The following is a 20,186-nucleotide window of genomic DNA, read 5'->3' as shown; positions in this document are numbered from 1 at the left end:
CCCAACCCCAGACGGCCCCTCCCACAGCCCAGCCCCCCAGGGACACTCACTGCAGCCTCAGGCCTCTGCTGGGGGTGGGGAGGGCGCCCGCATTGCCACTGCTGTCCCTCCTGACGTCATTCGGAATGGAGGGGAAATGCCACGGCACCCAGTGGTTCCAATCCAGGGGTCAAGCCTGAGCGGGACAGGAGCAGACCGTTATTTCTAAAGAGAATGCTGGGTAAAAATTTGCAATGAAAAGTTCATGTCGTGTCATCAAATACTTAACATTCCAGAACCGTGTATAGAGCACGGGCGTTTGTACAGGAGCTGAGCGCCTACGGATTATGAACGTGGCCTCCTTGCCCCGGGACAGGTGATAATTCCTGGGAATTAAGCATTCAGCGTGGTGTAGGGGAGACTGCTGCTTTGGATAAGACTTGAGCCCGTTACTTAATCTTCCTGAGTATGTATCTATAAAATTGGCATAATAATAAAAATCTCTCAGGATCTTAGGAGGATTAACTGAGATAAGGTAGCCCAGCGCCCGGCAGGACACAGTCTCAGGCCCGCAGTAGACAAAGAAGGCGTCAGATTCCGCTCCTCACCCTGCGGCTTCCCCGTCTCTAAGGTCTGATAGCTTCCCGGACGTATCTCCCAGGCTCGCATGGTGCGACGTGTAAACACAAGCAAGTGGCCTTATTAGGACTACCAAGCCCCTGACGGAATAAATAAGGAATTCTATTTGTTAAGGTGGGTGGAGACAGCTGGATGTCCGTATATTCTGAAAAGCTGAGTGACATTCCTCTGTTTCCCTCTCGAATGTGCGGAAGGAGAGAGGAAGTCAGAGACCAAGCCTTCCCCTGCACAGGTCAGCAAACTCTGGCCCAAGGGCCCAAGGCGGCACCCCTCCCGCCTGTTTCTGGAAGGACATTCTATGCGCAGCAGACATGCTCGTTCATCCCCGCGTTCTCTACGGCTGCTTGCATGGGGCAGCCACAAAACGGAGCTGTGACGGGCTCTCCATGGCCCACAAAGCCTGAAATGCTTCCTTATCTGGACCTTTACAGAAAAAAAAATTGCCAAACTCTGGTCCCCTGACTACTTTCTAATCATCTGTCTCAAACACCCACAAACCTGAGCCTAAATGCTGGGAATGAAACTCCGTAGCTCGAGAATCTTTTGAGGTTGACAAGCCCAGGGGTTGGAATGGAGACTCCCAGGGACCTGACGTTTGGAAATAAGAGGCCTCTCTTTGGTTTGGGTCTGGCTTAGGACTGCACAGCCCTGAAGGAAACTGTAGACCAAAACAAGGCTTTCAAATAAATCCGACGGTTTTAAAACGCGAGGAAGCCAAGTGGATGGAAGCAGAGTGACCCTGCGGGTTCCAGTCCCTGATCGGACCACCCGTTGGCGTGTGACTGTGGGCAATCGCTTCCCGTTCCTGGAGCGGTTACTCTACTTGTAAATAAGGTACCGTTGGCTGAACACCTGCTGAACTCCTCCTCTGGGGAACCCGCCCGCCTGCACGTGGAAGTTGAGGCCAGATCACGTCTAAGATGCCTTTCCACCTGTAAAGCTCAGTTTAAAACGCTTGGTGCTCCTGGGGCCTTGGAGACGGCGCTGCGGGGAGCGAACCTTCTCGGACACCTGCCCTTCCCCCGGGTTTCAGTGATATGGACCGTGGTGGTAACCCATCGCGCTCTCTTCTTTCCAGACGCAGCTGGCGTGAGCGGAGGGCCAACCGCTCAGGTGAGGGCGCCCACCAGCCGAGAGAGGAGGCGCCGGCCGGCTCCACACGCGCGGGCAACGGGGTCAGGTCGCGGGAGCCGGGACGTGCGCACCTGCCTTCTGGATCGTGCCTTTTACACGGGCGTGAGCCCCGCGAGGGCGCGCGATCTCTCCAGCGGCTGGTCCACGTGGCAAAAGGACCCTACAGGTGCTGCCAACAGTCTCGGGTAATTGGGACCCGGCCGCAAATAAGCCCTGCAGAATCAGGACCGCTTTCGTTTTCCCAGAGCCCCAGAGTGAGGGCCGCCTTCCAAAAGCTCAGAACCCGATCCTGCGGATCCGGTCCGCGGGGAGCCCGTCATCCTGGACCGCGTGCCCCTCGCGCGTCTCCGAAGACCCTTTCGGGGTGGGGACCCCGGCCGGCAGCCCATGGACGGCGGGCGCGTCACAGGCAGACGGCGCCGCGGCGCACGGCCCGGCCCTGGGGTCAGGGCTGCTGGGCGCAGCTCTCTCCCTGCCCGCTCAAGTCCGAAGGCCAGCCCGATCCCTGTCTGGAAGCATCCCAGCCCAGACACGGAACAAAAGTCCCCTCTGACAAGCCCATTCCGGGTTCCCAAGTATGTTTGTGTGTTTGTTGGCCAATAGAACTGTCACCGGCAACAATAACGACACTGTTTCCCCCCGACCGAAGCGACTTCATTTCTTCGCACTTGTTGCCCGGCTGGCGCTGGGCGGATGAATGATGTAGGCTCGGCGGCGGCCCAAGTCCTGACCCCGGGCCTCGGAACGCAAACACAGGGCTGCGCACGGAGACTCTTGTTTGTTTGAACTCTCCCTGCCTGCGTGAAAAGAGAAAAAGGGAAGGAAAAACAAACCTCCCACCACCCCCACTGCATCAGTGCAGACACTGAAGTTTTATTGTTTTGTTTTGTTTTTCTTTTTTGTTTTCGTTTCTCACTTTTTGCGACGAGGAGCGACAGCCCTCTACTGGCGCGGGGAACGGGGCCAACTCGCCGGTCGTCGGGGCGACCCTGCCATCTCGTGGCCGCGCGGGGGATGTGCACGCGCCCGTGGACTCCGGCCTCTGAGCACCCGGGGCCGGTCGACGGAAGGGTTCTGGCGAGTGTGGAGCCCGGCTTTCACTCAAGACGTCTCGGGAAATGGATCGGAGTCTTGGGGAGGGGGGGATGAAGGTGGATTTGGGTCAGGACGTCGGTTCTATGCCTGTGTGCCGGTGAACTATCTGTGACATCACGCTTGAGCCAATGACCTCATTTTTATGAACCTGCTTTCTCATCTGCAAAATGGAGGTCACAACACATGCTTGATTCTCCGAACTTTGTGTCGCTTCAGCGAGGTAGCACGTGCCGAGAGAGACTTGTGAACTTCACACGGAAACCTATTAAGCATCTCTAAAGAAGTGGAATCTCTCATCATACTTGGTCACACTTTTTCAGAGACTCGAAACCTGTTTTGCCACTGACCCCTCTTCTAGCATAAAGCTCAAGCCTTAGGATAAGAAAAGAAAAGGACTTCACCCTGGCTTGTACTCTCCAAAATGCACAGACTGCCAAACGCTCTTCTTTTCCACTTTTCCAGTTTGTTGTTTGTTTTTAATTTATTAGAGAGAGAGAGAGCACACAAGCCTGAGCAGGGGAAGGGGCAGAGGGGCAGCAGGGACCCCCACGCAGGGCTGGATCCCAGGACCCTGAGATCATGACCTGAGCTGAAGCCCACCCAGGCACCCCTCACTTTTCCAGTTCACGTAAAACCAGGCTCTTGGGCCTTTCTGTGTGGGGCCAGTGAATGAGGAATGAGGAATGTGGATGAGCTTGTGGACGTTCGACTTTGCTTACACGGAATCACAAAGTGCCCATTAGCGATGAGTCTTGGGTATTTGGCTCCCTCGTCTACTCCTAAAAGCCGGAGCCAGACACAGCAGCGAAAGAAGCACTCATACGATGTCTGGGCGGCACGATGCAGACGCAAGATGACTCATCAAACACAGGATGGGTTTGGCCACTGCTTCTGTGCCGTTGTCTGGAGGAAGCCAAGAATTTCTGGTGTCTAGCTCTGGGCTTGGTGAACAAACCCAGATATTGCAGTCCTCGCCTTGTGCTAAATTTCAGTTCTGCTTGGGGTGTCAGGCCAGCCAGTGCTTGGTCTATGGACAAAGTCTCCAAGGCACCGGTCTGAGCTCGGAGGTCTCCTCCTCACAGCTGGCCCTCTCTGGGTTGTCCGGTTACACGGTCTGTCACTCATCTCACCAACGCGGGAGGCAGGCTTAGGGTACTTTTGGCAGCAGGACAGATAGTTTTGCAAAGAGAAAATAGCCTACTAGCCAAGGGACAGCAAATCCTTGGGCAAGTGGTGAAGAACCATGACTCAGATTTCCAGGCCATCTGCCCCCCAGCCTAGGCCCTGTTACCTCCACGCTCACCTGTTTCCAAGTTGGGTTGGCCTAGGCCTGTCCGCAGGAAGCCGCCTTTAGAATCAGGCATCACCAGTGAGCCTGTGTTCTAGCTGGAGAAGGAAACAGGCTGTATCTCCGGGACGGTCCTGTGGCAGATCGGGGGGCGGGGGATGGAAGGACAAGGTCATGATGAGCGTGTCCCTCCCAACCTTCGAGATGCCATGTCAGAACTCCAAAACCAGAGAAGCTGCTTCTTCCTGCCAACTAACTCTTGCTGGGCTACTCCAGAAACTTCTAGAGAGGCCAGCCTCCTCCTCAGGCTACCTCTGAAAATCAGTAGTTCTTCCTCCCTTTGTCACAGGGAGGGGAAAGCAGTCAGGGTCTTCCCGCAGGAAGGTACAAGAGGGGGAGGCTTTTCTTCAGAGATTTCCCATCCATGATAAACTATTTTCAGTGGCCAAATGGGAGGAGGAATTCGAGGTGTGGCGTCCAGACTTTTGGAGCTGCCATGCAGTGTGACCGCACGTGACGAGGGTGACCGTGGGCACTGTGACACTGCAGATGAAAGTATTCGCAGCCTGTGATGTGTTGTGAAAATGGAAATCAGGCATCAGGGGTCGCATGCTGGCCATGTGGCCCAGAGATTGCAGAAAGCCAGAGGGTGGGCGACGTCTCAGATCGCACTGCTGGACCCCCCTTCCACGTCCACACACTCAACTGGGATTGGCAATGGACACAACGGGAGACCCGGTGGTGCCAGCTTTAAATGTAAGTCAGTGAATTAATTTATTTGGATGAATACACTTATTTTTAGGATAACTTTCCAGATGTATTAGGATACACTTACTAACATAACCCGGTCGTTAAAATACCTCTCCTGTGTAGCAGATCTCACAAAAGTTTAAGGAGTAGAGAAAATATTTTAGAAGTTGGCCGTGTGGTATGTGTTACATGACACACGTGACGATTTTTGACCGGCCTTTGTCCCTGGTGGCTGGGAGGAGTCTCTACACCCTTGGAGTAGGACTGTTGTGTTATTCATGGTGGGCCCCGCGGACCGCACCTGACTTTATGCTAACGAGGGGGCTCATGGTGGGTTCCTAAACAGTTTCGGATGGGGTAGACCAGAAAGACCAACCATGCGATTGGAGACTGGGGCATTTGAGCCACGTGATGTCAGCCCAACCTCTGGGGAACGGAGATTCAAATCACCATGACCAATGATTCAATTAGTTGTGCCTGCATAACTGAACCCCAATAAAAACTCTGGACGCCAGGACTTGAGTGGGTTCCCCTGGTTGGTAATCAAGCACCGACGTGCTGACACCACGGCTCATGCTGAGGACAGCAGAGCAACACATTCAGGACCCACCCCGGTTCCCACCCTGGCATCCATTTCGTCATCTGGCTGGTCCTGATATGTGTCCTTTACAAGAAAACTATATCGTACACATAGCACTTCCCTGAGTTCTGGGAGTCACTCCAGCAAATTATGGAACCTGAGTGAGTAATGGGAACCAAATTTTTAGCCAGTTGGTGAGAAGTACAGGGAATCCCCAAGCCTGCGGCTGGTATCTGGAGTGAGGGAAGCCTTGTGGACGAGTACGCCGTAATCTGGAGATTTGATCCAGCTCGGGGTAGTTGGTGTCAGAGTGCCGTTGTGCTATGAAACTGAGCGTACGGGATCCCCAGGGAAATTCACAAAGCGGTGTGCTCCTATGCACATTATGTCTGTTCACGCATTTGCTCCCATACATACAAGAGGCATCCAGTAATGTGTGTTGGTTGAATGAATGAGTTATTATGCAACAGTGGGTTCTCTGCCCACTGTCTCAGCCTGGGGTGTGGATCGTGCCTCACCTGACCCACCCAAATCAGCCCCATCCGCACCTACACCCTGCAAAGTGTCCCTTGTGTGCTGGAACTGACGAGTGTCCTGGGGAGAATCTGTCTGTCTGTCTCCCTGCATCATGATACTCAGATCCCTCCTACATGAACACTCATTTGCTTGCTTTCACCCACAGTATGGGCCAGAAGGAGAATCTAGTGGCACTTTATACCACAGTCCCAAAACAAAAGCAACTCAAAACTAGAAAACGAGAGAACTAGTTCTCTTCCCCGGAAAGGAAAGGGAACCACTAGGAAGAGGATTCTGACGGGCATGTTTGAAGAGACTTCATTTGAACTGGAAGGTTTTTTTAATTGAGCCATAAACGACGGGTGACACTATGTTAGTTTTATGTGTATGACACACCGATGTACTGTATGTATATATTATGAAATGATTACCAGAATAGTCAACACTCGTCACCACACATAGTTACAAATTTTTTCTTGTGGTGAGAATTTTTATGATCTACTCTCTTAGCAACTTTCAAATATACAATGCGGTGTTATTAACTGTGGCCGCTGTGCTGTACGTTATAGCTGCAGACCTTACTCATACGGGAAGTTTGTACCTTTTGACCCCCCTTTGGGATTTGCCCACCCCGTCCCCAGCCTCTGGCAACCTCCAGTCTATTCTCTGTATCTATGAGTTTGGCTCTGTTTAGATTCCACATAAAAGATCACACAGTGTTTGTCCTTTTTTGTCTGCTTTATTTTACTCACCATGATGCCCTCAAGGTCCATCCGTGTTGTCAAAAACAGCAGGATTTCCTTCTTTTTTGTGGCTGGATAATATCGTCATTGTGTGTGTGAGTGTGTGTGTACATATCTATACACTACCTTTTCTCTGTCCATTCATCCGTTGATGGACAATAAGTTTGTTTCTAAGTCTTGGCTCTTGTGAACAAAGCTGCAGTGAACATGGGGGTGCAGATATCTTTTCGAGGTAATGATTTCATTTCCTTCAGATAAACACCCAGCAGTGGGATTACTGGATCATATGGCAATTCTATTTTTAGAAGAGTTTTCTGTCTTCCCCTGTGGCTGCCCCAATTAGCATTCCCACCAAGACCGCACTTGGATTCCCTTTTCTCCACATCCTCACCAACGCTTGTTATTTCTTGTCTTTTTGATACTAGCCATGCTGACAGGTGTGACGTGGTAGCTCGCTGTGGTTTTGACTTGCGTTTCCCTGATGACCGGTGATGTGGAGCACCTGTTCGTGTGAACTGGAAGTTTAGACTATATGACCAGGAGACGCGTTTATGGTAACTGACCAGAACACATCCCCCCCTCCCCTCCCACTCACAAATCCTAAACAGTATAGAAAAGACAGTCTTAAAATCGTGAGAGCACAGGAGACCAAGAAGGTTTAAGGGATGCTCTTAATGATCCGGACGTGTTGTCCAATACTCAACACCCAGAATGCAGCCAGGGATGGGGCTAGAGGAGAAAGCCATAGAGCCAGGCACCATCAAGAGAGGACTGTTGCTAAAAATGGCACCCCAGGCCAGGAGGCAGAGATGCGTGAATGGAGAGGAGGCTGGGGAGCCATTGCTGTGAATGGTTTGGGAGAGCCTCCATGAGCTGATGAGGTGGGACATTTGGGCTTGAGCAGCAAATTCCCTGAAAGAGGGGGGAGACCTTCAAGCTGACATGCCCCCTCCTCCCACCTTTCCTCACTGCAACCCATGGGAGGGGGGCTACAGCAATCACAGGAAGGCCAAGAGGAAATCTTGAGTACAGCTCTGAGCCTACCACCAGGAAACACCAATGAATTGAAAAACCAACCGCATGAGAAAGAGACACCAAACTCAATGGACAGAACCTACCCATAGACTCCAGGGCAACAGAAGGAATGGAGGCAGCCTGTGGAGGAGTCTCCTGGGCTGGGTGACTGATGACATAGCCATTGGAGTCAGGAAAAGGCATAGGTCCCACCAGGGAGGCCTGACTACGGTCTGACCTGTTTGCACAGAACCTGTCCTTCCCCCCCCACCCCAGGTGGGTTCTATTCCCACTCTCTCCGTTGGCCTCAGGATGCTCCCATCTTCAGGGCCTGCAGGCTCCACACTTTCTTCCAGGATGGAGTCCCCATTCTGCGTCTTTTTTCCCTGGGATTTGGGCTGTGACTTACTGGACCCCAACCTTCCCATGATTTTTTTCTTCAGAGACTTTTGCTGCTCTCATGGGACCTCATGTCTGGAACACATTCGAGCCTGATAAATACTTTCTGTACTGATGGACCTAACGGAAGGCACAGACATGCCCTGGGCTCCGCCCCTGCTCGCAGGACCTCCGGAAGTTTCCTGCTGTCAGCCTTCACCGTTTTGGGGGAAGAGAGACTGAATTCACGCTTTTCTAGATATTTATTTTTAATTGTTAAGCTTAGTATGGTGAAATATATATCCCTTCCGTATTTCACATCCAAATTAATACATACATCAGTCATGGAATTAACAAGATTTCTAGAAGCATCTAAAAGTGGTTCTAGGGCTGGATTAATGAGTGGTTCTTCTCCAGGCAGGACTTGAGACACCACAGGAACATGATCTCTTGTTAGGTCACCCTGGCAAGGCAGGGTACGAGGGTTGGAGGGTGGGGGGAACGGTAAGGCAAGGACCAGAATCTCTTCTGACTTTTAGTCTTCTAGATCATTCTAATGAAGGATTCTCAAGTTGTCAGACAAATGGCACTCCCAGGCCTAGGCCCTAGGGCTAAGTCAGCTGCTTACATTAAAATGGCTACTCTGGAGTCTGACAATGTAAACAAATAATTGTGCCTCCATGTGTATCTTACCCACGTCTAATTCTTGGCTTCAAGCACTTTTCAATGCCTAGTGTTCATATTGTTCAACCCAATGATTCCCCTACACTACCATCTCTTCCAAGTGTAAGAATTCACTGCTGGCACCAGAAGTCCTCCTAGGATGGGAACTGTCTTTGCTGAGAAAAAACTGCCTCGAGGATCGCTTGAGTGGAAGACGAGCCTCACTTTTAAGGGCCTGAGAATCGGGTGGCCTCATCCCTGCCAAGGACAAGGCTGCATAACCAAGAGGGGAGGGCTGGACAAGCGTGAGCACAAAGGGGAGGCAGGGAGGGGAGGGCCACCAAGTGGCACCATCCCAAGACCCTCAAAGTCTTGAGCAACGTCTTCTAGACACGTTACTGCTCTGTCGGAGTGATTTTCTCTCGTGAAAGACAAAGAAGTCGAGGAGCTTCTTGTGAAGGTCGACATGACCCTGGGCTGAGACAGCCCCAGGGAAGGCCAGACCCAGGGCAGAAGATCCGTGGCCCCATCAGCGAGCAGCTTCTAGGACCCCTTGGGCTCCCACCCGTTTCAGGATCGGGGATTTTGAGACATTTCATCTGGACAACCTCAGCTGATAGCTGGATTTACCGGAGATGTGGACAGGAATTTGTGTACAAGGATATTAATCACAGAATTACATATAATGTTGGAAACTGAGAAACCTAAATGCACAACAATGGGGATCTGGTTAAATAAACCAAGAGAGCTATTTAGTAACGTGGGAAAGTTTCGGCTATACTGTCGAGAAAAGAAAAAAAATCGGAATGTTACTGGTATTACTAATACCTGGTATTCGTTTGCTTTTTAAAAAAAAATAAGTGATCTTTTCTCGAAGAAAAGAGAAAGACTAAAATTTTAACAGAACATTCCAGAGTTTGTGGGATTATAAGTGACTTGTCTTTATTTCGTTTATTTCTGCTTGATTTCCAAAGTCTCCATAATGAGCAAAGCAAGGTTACAATCAGAGAAATCCACATCACTTTGGAAGCGTGGGGGTCGAGCTTGTTTGTGCTGGTTGGCTTACTTGGCAGAGAGAAACGAGCGAGGACGGTGCCCGTAAGTAATGTTTGGTCATCATTTATTTATGCCAGTTTAGGTAGAGACAACATTTGTTTAGCAGAGATGAGAAGGGATCTCCAGTGTTGTCAGAGAAAAAAGGGGGGAAAGAAAAAGACCAGAGGGGGGAGATAGAAAGGAAAAAGTACATTTAGACTCTCTTCTGAAAGGGGCTCTGAACTGGCAGGTGATTTCTGTTTCACTTTCGCATGTTCTTAGTTCCCTTTACCAAGTTAAAAAAGGTGACAGTTGGATTATGGATGTGTTGGCAGTCACGTAGAGAGGACCTACGTGTGCGCGCATGCGCATGCGTCCTTGTGTGTGTGTGTGTGTGTGTGTGTCTGTGTGTGTGTGTGTGTGAGAGAGTGTGTGCCTGTGTGCGCAGAGGGAGGCAATGCCTCCTCGCCATGTCCTACGTAAATCATCTGCTATGACCCTCCATAAAACTTCGACTCCTGCCCCCCTCTCCCACCAACCGCCCCAGAACTAAAGAAACCTCAGTCATTTTCAAGCTGTAGTCATTCTCAAATCGGCTGCCAGGTTGAGCTGCAAGAGGTCAGGCTTGACATATTACGATCTCAAAGATATTTGAGGAGGAAATTATATCAGCTGTTCTGGGTCAGCCAGATAATGCATGAGCCTCGTGTCCCGTCCCTGGCGTCAAAGGGACACAGCTCCTCATCTTGACATTGGCCACCTAAGAACAGAATCACACTGGCCAAAGATCTCGCAACTAATTCTGGAGACCACGGCATGACTTAGAATTGAGTACAGGCCATGTCACCTGTGCCTACGCAACCCTGGCCAAGCCACCTGACCTCTCGGGGCCTCGGCCACCTTCCCTGTAGCATGAGCACTTAACCTGGGGCATTTTCAAGGTGAACTTAAGCACTGGAAGTCTATCGTTCTTTAATTGTAGAATTTATGGCTTGGGGACCCTTCCCCTTCATGAGGCTCCGTCGGTGTTGAGGTGGGGTTAGGTACCACCTGGATCTCGTCGCTCTCGTCACTCCAGGCCCTGAGGCAGCACTGCTAAGCTCTCACCCCTTCTGCCCCTAGGCTGGTCACCACCACTCCAGACCACGCCCATCGGCACTTACAGCAGCTGCCAAGGGGGCCTTGAGGCTGGACGAAGAGTGATGACAGCCCACAGGCTCCCCAGAAGGTCACCTTGCTCTCGAGATGTGTGGCCCAGTGTCTGGGCTGAAGGGTAGTTAACTGAACGGTAACACCTAAGACTGTCTTAATTATGGCCGTCACCATGCCTGACTGTTCCAAGACCACACACACCTTCCCACTCAGGGTGAGTTTCCTGCTCCCCAGTGGAGGTGCACCCCCTACCTCCCCAAGAGACGTGGTGACTAAGCCAAGGTTTTCATTACCGCACTGACTGCCAGTCATTTCATTACTGCCATTTCCGGAACACCTGCTGGTATGGAGCAGAGTGGGGGCAAGGACCCAAAAGCTTCCCTCGCCTTGTTCTAGCCACCATGCCACATTGCCTCTTTCAGCAACTTCTATTCAAGAGAAAGTAAATTCCAAAAGTTCGACATATGCTATACCATTTAGGGAGGCTGAGTTAGATTGAAACGAGTAAAGGACCAGGAAATTACTAGTTGTTCTCTCCCTGTTTAGCTGTGAGACTTTGGGCAAGCCACCAACACTCGTTGAGCCTGCGTTCCCACCTCTATAAAATAAAGGAATGAGGGAAAGCGATCCCTCACACCTTCTCCATCTCAGGAGTGCCCCATCTGGCCCAGCCTGGCCGCTTTCACGGGGCGCAGGCGACGTCATTCTAGAAACTGGGTTTAGTGGAGTCACTTGGCGTTCACCTTTCGTGACTTTTCCGAGTTTACTTCCTCCTGGCATTGTAGAGTGCTAGCCTCCTTCTGTCGATGCGTGTGGTTCGATGAGTGCAGCAGAGACAGAGCAGAGCCGGATGCCAGCCACCGCCTCCAAGAGGCCCCATGTCGCCCGACGCTGGGCCCACCTGCTGACCTCTCCCCACAGCTGCCGCCATCTTGCAGGCCTTGCCTGGCAACCTCCCCGACGGCTCGCAGGTGCGGCCTCCCCAGCTCTCCCAGACACCGCCTGAGGTGTCAGCTGGCCCTGGCGCCTTTGCTATTGGGAATACTGGCACCAACCCTTCCGAGTACGTGGAGCTCCTGCGTCCTGGGGCCTTCAGAGGCGCCTCGCACAGACGAGTCCCCACAGGGCCAATAATCTCACCCCATTTCACAGATGGGCCACTGTGGCCACGGGACCTCCTCGTCTTCCAAGAAGGAACAAAGGCGAAGCATCAGCCAGGGCAGAAATAAACGCGTCGGCACTCTCCCAGGGCCATGCAAGCTTTCATAATCGGTCATACGTCTTTTTACCTTTTGAAACTTTGTCGGATTTATATATAGCCTCCATCTTGTCCCTCTGAACTCAGCAGGGCTCGCCATCAGTCACTGGGCTGAACACCTGGAACTCTGTGGGGACTATCATTAGAAGGATGCGAGGCCAGGTGTGGTTTTGGACCAGAGACCTATTGGAATAGGGAGGATTTCTCACTTTCCAAGTTTACTCTGCTCAAGTTAAAACAATTAACCTCCTTTCCCCTTCAAACAACTGTTCTCCACAGCTTTCTACCAGCGATAGCCAACCCGGAGACACAATGTCAAAAGTGGACTCTCTCTCCCCTTGAAGTCTTCAGGGGAAGAGGCAGATTACACCTTTCCTCGGTGCTTCCTTCTGCCCTCGCAGCCCCCTTCCCCACCCATGTCACCACCGCCCTCTGGGCGCTAGACCTCTGGAGAGCAGGGATGTTCTCCAGTGCGGGGGTCATGACGAGATTGCAGCTGAGGGGGGCTTGGCCACGGTTAGGCCCCCACATTGGGCCCCAGACTCACCTCTTAAGGGTTTGCCAGGTGAGCCAGCAGGGAGGGAAGGACAGATGGCAAGGTTATTCCCAACTACTTGGGGTCTTAGCTCTCTTAACTGATGTAGCTGTCAGCACATTCCCCATCTCGGGCTGCAACCGCCCCCAGGACACACACACACACACACACACGCACATGCACACGCACACATTCAAAAACTCTTGATGATAGTAGTGTTTCCAGGAAATCGCCTGTCTCCTTCTTATATAATGCAGTAGCTAGCCTGAATTGAGTGTTTATCCCAATCTGGGCACTGTGCTAGGTGATTCTCATGTGCTGATGACCCCCGTTCAAACCTCGCAACAATCCTGTGACAATGTAGGTTGGACGGCTCTAAGGTTCAAGAACTGGAGTGGATAACCCACGTCCCCCGGCCAGTACATGGCAAAGCCAGGACTTGAAACCCAGTTTTTATCTGACAGATGAGTTTACTGGCCATCATCTGATGGGGCGCCTGGGGGGCTCAGTCGGTTGGGTGTCGGACTTTTGATTTTGGTTCAGGTCATGATCCCAGGGTCATGAGATCAAACCCCCCATTGGGCTCTGAGCTCAGCACAGAGTCTTGCTTAAGACTCTCTCTCCCTCTCCGTCTGCCCCTCCCCACCACTCACACTGTCTCTCTCTCTCTCTCTCTCAATAAATAAATAAATAAATAAATAAATAAATAAATAAAACAAAATTAAAAATAAAAATTAATTTAATTAATTAAAAAATTTTTAAATAAAAAGAAAATACTGGCCATTATCTGAGATTGTCTCCGTGATGCGGGGGTCAGCTACAGGTGTGAGGCATTGCCGGTCTGTCTGAGGCAGCCCCCGGGAACCCTTGGCACCTTTGTGCCCGAGAGGGAAGGTCACACTTGCCCATCTCACACAGGCTGGCCTTTTCATGAGGTGACAGGGAGGGGCGGTCATGGCCTGCCGCGCCCTGAAAACACTGCCCGGTGCAGGGTTTTCAGATGATGGGAAGTAGTACAGCATGAGAATCAAATTGATTGCCTTGCAGAAATGACCCAATGCAGTGGTTTTCAGACATGGCTACACACTAGACAACTGGAGAGACTATTTAAATCCTGAAGACTAGACTACACCCATACCAATGAAATCAACACACAATTGGAAACCATCTATCAGAATTGTCCAAAAATATTTTTAAATTTTCTAACAATCACCAATTTACAGAAAGGTTCCATGCTGCTATGGACGGACTGTTTGTGCCCTCCAAAATTCTTATGTTAAAACTCTAGTGGGATGGTGTCAGGAGGTGGGGGCCTGGGGGTGATTAGGTTATGAGGGTGGAGCCCTGGTGAATGGTAGCAGTACCCTCGTAGGAGGAGACACATAATTTTGCTGCGTCTCGCGGCTCTCCATCCTGCAAGGATACCACCATCTGCAACCAGGGAGCCCCTTCACCAAGAGCCCTGTGTGCTGGCACCCTGATCTTGGACTTCCAGCCTCCAGAAATGTGAGAAAAACATTTCTGTGCTTAAGCTGCCCCGTCTGTGGTATCTTGGTACAGCAGTGCAAACTGATTAAGATACAAGTGCAGTACGAAAAACATTTTCCCTGAACCAATGAGAGTCATTTGCAGCTTAGTGCACCGTCTTCCCCAAACATATTTGGGTCTATCTCCTATAAACAAGGGCATTCTCCTATGTAACCACAATAAAAAAACTCCAAATCAGGGCATTGATGTTGTTACATCTCTACCAACTAATCCTCAGACTCTCGTTGAGCTTTCACCAATATGGTTGAATAATAAAAAATATTATTATTATTGTCCTGACAACATTTTTAACAACAAGAAATCACAAGACGTGGTTATTGGTCAGGGGTCTTCAGTCTCCTTCAGTCTGGAAAGGTCCTCAGTCTCTCCCTGACTTTCAGGGCCTCGATATGTTTCAAGACTATTTGGGAGAACACCCCTCCACTTGGGTTCATCCAACATCTCCTTATGAAGAGGTTCAGTTTATTCACGCTTGGCAAGAGTATGACAGAGAGGGTGCTCTGTTCTCCTTGCCTCCTGTTGGTTGGCTCGCAATTTTGATTTATCCCATTACTGATGGCATCCACTTTGATCTCTTGATTTAAGGTGGCGTCTGCCAGCCTTCCCCACTGTAGAGTTGCTCCTTTGCCCTTTGTAAAGCCATTCATATTTCATGATGAGAGGCGAGTGGTGAGTTGCATTCTGGGATGTTGCCTAGCCTTTGGTTATTTTTACATCTTCCCAGGTAATCCCAGAGTGCCCCCAACTTTGAGAATTGGTGGTCTAATTCCCCTCTGTGAAAAAAGCATGAGCAAAGACATAGGGGCCTTTGTGACATGAGTTAATACTAATAAAAGCTTACGTGGATTAGCTAATGTTTATCGAGCCCTTACGCGCATCCACTGTGCTCCTTACTGTGTGCGTATTGTCGCCCTCATCTAGCAGCTCGCGGTTATTATTCACGCATCCGGCGGATTCTTATTGAACACCAACTATGGGCCGAGGACTTCTAAGTGCTAGGGATACACAGCTGTATCCCTTTTCTCGTGGAGCCTACACTCCAGCAGAATGCCGTGTATCGAACACCATGCTGTTTCTTTATGTTCCCAGTAATGATGACAATAATAATCATGACTTGTCTTTACTGAGTGCTAACTATGGGCCAGACCCTTAGATCACCCCCACAGCCACACCGGGAGGCAGGTACCTTTATTATGGATGTGGGCACTCATGTCGGGGAAAGAAAGGCTCTAAGGCACATAGAAATGCAGCCGGTGCAGTGTTTGGTGCATGAATTATGTTCTCTTCGGTGCTAGCAAAGACGATTACAGACACGAAGATTTTTGGAGAATCACATTCAACGAACAAATACCACATGACATGCATGAAGTTGGCAAAAATTAGAAAGTTGGACAATATCAAGTGCTGGCAAGGATATGCAGCAATGCGACCTTTGTGCAATGTTGGTTCAACTGTCAGTTAGTGCGGCCATTTTGAAGAGCGTATTCTATGTGTATTTCCAAGGACCCCGGGAAACCATCCTTGGGTAGATACACTGGAGAAATCACCACGTAAGTTCACATATACAAGAGACATATACAGAGAAGTTCATAGAGTTGTATGTACCACAGAGTTGGAGGCAAGCAAGGGGCCCTTACTAGGGGAAGAAGACAAGCAAAATATGTTATTGTATTTGGTGAAATCCTTTGCAGTAGACAGAAGAAATCACCTGGATTCAATAAAACATGTGCAAATCTCAAAATCATAATGTCCATTCAGAAATGTAGGAAACAGATATTTATAGGGTAATAACATTTATGAAAGTCTTAAAACAACCTGCAGACCAACATTGCGTATTGTCCAAGATGTGTACGTACATATGTGTGGTGGAAGGCAGATTGGAAGGGTTGCATTAAATATATGTCTGGGTATGCACGGGGACTGGGGGGAGCTGGTAATGGGACTGTAGCTGGAGGAGCAAGGGAGATGATATTAACTAATTAAAAAATAGAAGGAAGGCCTGGGGGGCTCAGTCAGTTAAGCATCCGACTCTCAATGACAGCTCAGGTCATGCTCTCAGGGCCATGAAATGGAGCCCTGCTTGGGGCTCCACACTGGGCATGGAGTCTGCTTAAGATCCTCTCTCTCCCTCTCCCTCTGCCCCTCCCCTGCTCTCTCTCTTTCTCAAAACAAACAAACAAACAAAACCAACCAAACAAACAAAAAACAAAAATGGAAGAAGAGTCTTCTAAGGACAATTCCTTACATGCTCTGGATTAGTGAATATGACTGACTTGATTCTGTGCCTGGTTTAATTCTGCCTGGGAGCAGAATAAAAAGATGGAGAAATGAAGGTCTTTCAAAAAAGACATACAAGGGGAACCTGGGTGGTTCAGTCTGTGAAGTGTCCAACTCTTGATCTCAGCTCAGGTCTTGATCTTGGGGTTGTGAGTTCAAGTCCCACACTTTAAAAAAAAAGAATATATATATATGAATAATCCAGAAAGAGCTTCTTTACACTCAACCCTCTTCAAACCAGCCCTCGTGGAAGGAGCAGGGTCTCTGGATCACACGAACATCCTTTTGCAACAAACTGACCTAATGAAAACAGCCCACACTGATGTTCACCCTGACTCCTAACAGAACAACCCAGTGTCCCCGGACTTTTCTTACACCTGTTCTCTCTAACACCCTTGTCCAGTAACAGAGGCTTCCAGAAAGAAGACAGAGTTGCCCTCACCAGGAAACCTAAGCATGGGTCCTGGGTCTGCAACTTACTGGCTGGGTGACTTTGACCAAGATGTTCAACTCCTTCAAACATTTCCTCTTCTTTCAAAGTAGGGACCATGCTAGCTAACCAGAAGGGCTGTTGGGGGAAATAAATAAGATTTTGCATGAAGGAATCATGGCCATATAGATGCTCCCTTTCTCCCTCCCTCTAGAGAACCTCAAAGGTAACTCAGGTCTCTTTAACCATATTCTAAACATTCCCCAACAATGACACAAGCCCTGGACCCTGGCGGCAAGTGGGGGCTTCACACATGGTTGGGCTGTTTTCCCTCAGACCCCCATCTCCAGGCCTGCTGACCGGGAAGGCACTGGTGGTCCTAACCTTGCACCTGAGGTGGGGCAGACATATTGGGGGGAATGCCTGGAGGAGAGTGGGGGGTGGCGGCTCCCTGGCGGCCCACTCAGCTCCACCAAGTGGCCCAGCCTTTTCCAAAGTGTCCCAAATGACTGCTCATTGTCTCTGCTGCATTTCCTTCAAAGTACATGGCACCGTCTCCCACCCAGCCATCAAAACCCACAGCCCGGCAGACCCCTGCCCTTGCCCAGAATCTAATCCCCAGCCAGGTCTTGTGGGTCCTGCCACCAGTGAGCCCCTCACAGCCTCCCTCATGGCCCTGGAACAGTCCAGGCCCTCAGCGCGCCTTGTCTCCAGGAAGGCCACCATGGTGCCCATTTTCCCTCTCTGCTCCAATATGGAGCTTCAGTCTAGTGGGGCAAGGTTGTTAAACCAACATCAAGGAATCTAGAATTGCAAATGGTGGTGAACTGTAGGAGGCAGTGGAAGAGTGCCAAGAGAAAAAGTAAGAACGGGCTTAATCCAGACACTGGGACTGGGAGTGGAAAAAGAAGGCACCCCTGAGGAAAGCAGGTTGATCCTGCAGGATCCTCTGAGCCGGGCTGACATCTTGGATTTCATCCCCAACGTAGGAAAGCCTTTGAAGGATGTTAAGCCAAAAAGAGGGAGAAACATTACCCGACTGAGATTTCACAAAGGCGGCTGCGGCTGTAGACAGCAGGTTGATGGGGATGGTCGTGAAGTCAAGGGTCTCTTCTTGAAACCCCACAAGAGTGGGAGGTGCCTTCAGGGTTGCCTTCAGTTTTGTGCTTCATCTGTCTTCATCCTGCTTCGTGATCATGTTGAAAATCACTCCATTTCTTCCCAGGGTAAAAAAAAAAAAAAAAAATGTAGGGACAGATGTATTAGCCCACTTCCCCCTAACGGTTTGAACAGCTGCTGGAACAGCTCTGGGTACCACAAAGATTCCCACCAGGATGGGAACAGGTGCGTCCATCTCTTCTAACCCAGTGATTGGCAATCTCGGTGCGTTGGCATCAACCCGTCTACCTGCAAAGAGCCCGGTTGGGGTCTTCTGCTCAGTGAACAACAGGCTGAAGGGCCGAAGGTTCCAGGGGAGGTGCTCAGGGCAGCTGCGATCGTGCATCTCGGGGCTTTCACGACAGAATCTGGGTTTTACACAACAAGGGAGGCTCTTAAGCCCCACGACATGATGTTCAGGTTTTATTTTTTTCTTAAGATTTTATTTATTTATTTGAGAGAGAGAGCACAAGCAGGCAGAGCAGCAGAGAGAGAAGCAGGCTCCCCGCTAAGCAAGGAGCCCGATGCGGGACTCGATCCCAGGACCCTGGGATCATGACCTGAGCCGAAGGCAGACGCTTCACCGACTGAGCCACCCAGGCGCCCCCATCATGTTCAGGTTCTAGAAGCACCTTCTTTACCTTTCTCCAGGGCTCATCTGTGATCTTCTGGTCCCCTCTTCAGAGACACTGGACCGACGTGGCCCATCAGCCTTGGGCTCCGCCTGCAGGTTCCTGCCCCCTCTGCCTTCCTTCCCTCCTGTGGCGTGGACAGGTGCCCACCCCACCAGCTCCTCGGGGCACAACAGCCAACCTTACTGCAAAACGGGTGAAAACCGGAAGCACAAGCCCTTTTCTCATCAGGCAGTCGGGGCACAGACACCGTAGTGCTGGAGCCTGGCTCTGCCAGACAGAGGCTCTCGTTGGCTCTCCCTTCCCACCCATGTGAGCCATGGAGCCCGGCAGGGTCCTAATGAGCATCTAATGCTTATTAATCATGGCTGCACATAGAGCTTTAAAATTATCCGTAATATGACATTCTGGAAAAGGCAAGACTCTAGAGACAGTCAGATCAGTGGTTGCCAGGAATATGGGGTGGGGGCGGGAGGAAGGAAGGGATGAATAGGGGAAGTACGGAGGATTTTTAAGGTGAAACTATCCTGATACTGTGTTGGCAGATACATGTCATTATACATTTGTCCAAACCCAGAGAATACATATCTTTTAAGGTTCCTAGGCTCACTTCCACCGTGGTGGAAATTTCCACCCACACACAAGGCCAAGCCGTTCTCCCCAGCAACGTGTCTGAGAATTCAACCCAGTTTGGACACTATCTACTTGGAGACAGTGTCAGATCCCACAGACTGAGGGCTCAGTCCTACAAGGCTGCCCCCCACCTCCCACTTGAGACGCCAGTCCGGGGTGTCTGTGCTTCTGATGAGGCTACGGTGGAACTTCCTGGGACCTCCTCCTCAGGTCTGATTAATTTGCGAGAGCAACTCACAAAACTCACAGCAATGAGTATTTATACTCGTTTATGAAAGGATGTGACAAGGGTCCAAATCGACAGCCAGATGAAGAGAAACACGGGGTGAGGTCCCCAACACGGGAGCCTGTGGCTGGCTCCATGGCACGTGGGAGCATCTTGGAGGCCCAAGCGTGGAAGCTCTCTGAAAAGGACCAAAAAGCCCACGTGACCTGTGTCCTCCCACTCAGTGTCTCCCCTGTGATGAATTTGCATGCCCATTTAATACACAAAATCCTTCCTGCCTTCAGCTGGAAGTTTCTATCATCCGATCTTCACGGTCAGAGAGGAGAAGCTCCTTCGTCACGGGGGTCCCGGACCCTTTCGGGAGCGCAGCGCCCTTGGCAGCTCATAACTCCCACGTTGAGCTACATGGCTTGTTCCAACTCGAAAGGGATCGTCATCGCAGGTTAACGTCCAGGGTGAAGACGGAGGAAGCTTCCATCTGATGTCATCGTTCCCAACGACCACTTCTAATGTTAGGACATTA

The sequence above is a fragment of the Ursus americanus genome, chromosome 2 (assembly GCF_024610735.1).
Source record: "Ursus americanus isolate L20-20 chromosome 2, mUrsAme1.1.p, whole genome shotgun sequence".
Taxonomy (NCBI): domain Eukaryota; kingdom Metazoa; phylum Chordata; class Mammalia; order Carnivora; family Ursidae; genus Ursus; species Ursus americanus.
Note: the sequence above shows the minus strand (reverse complement) of the source record.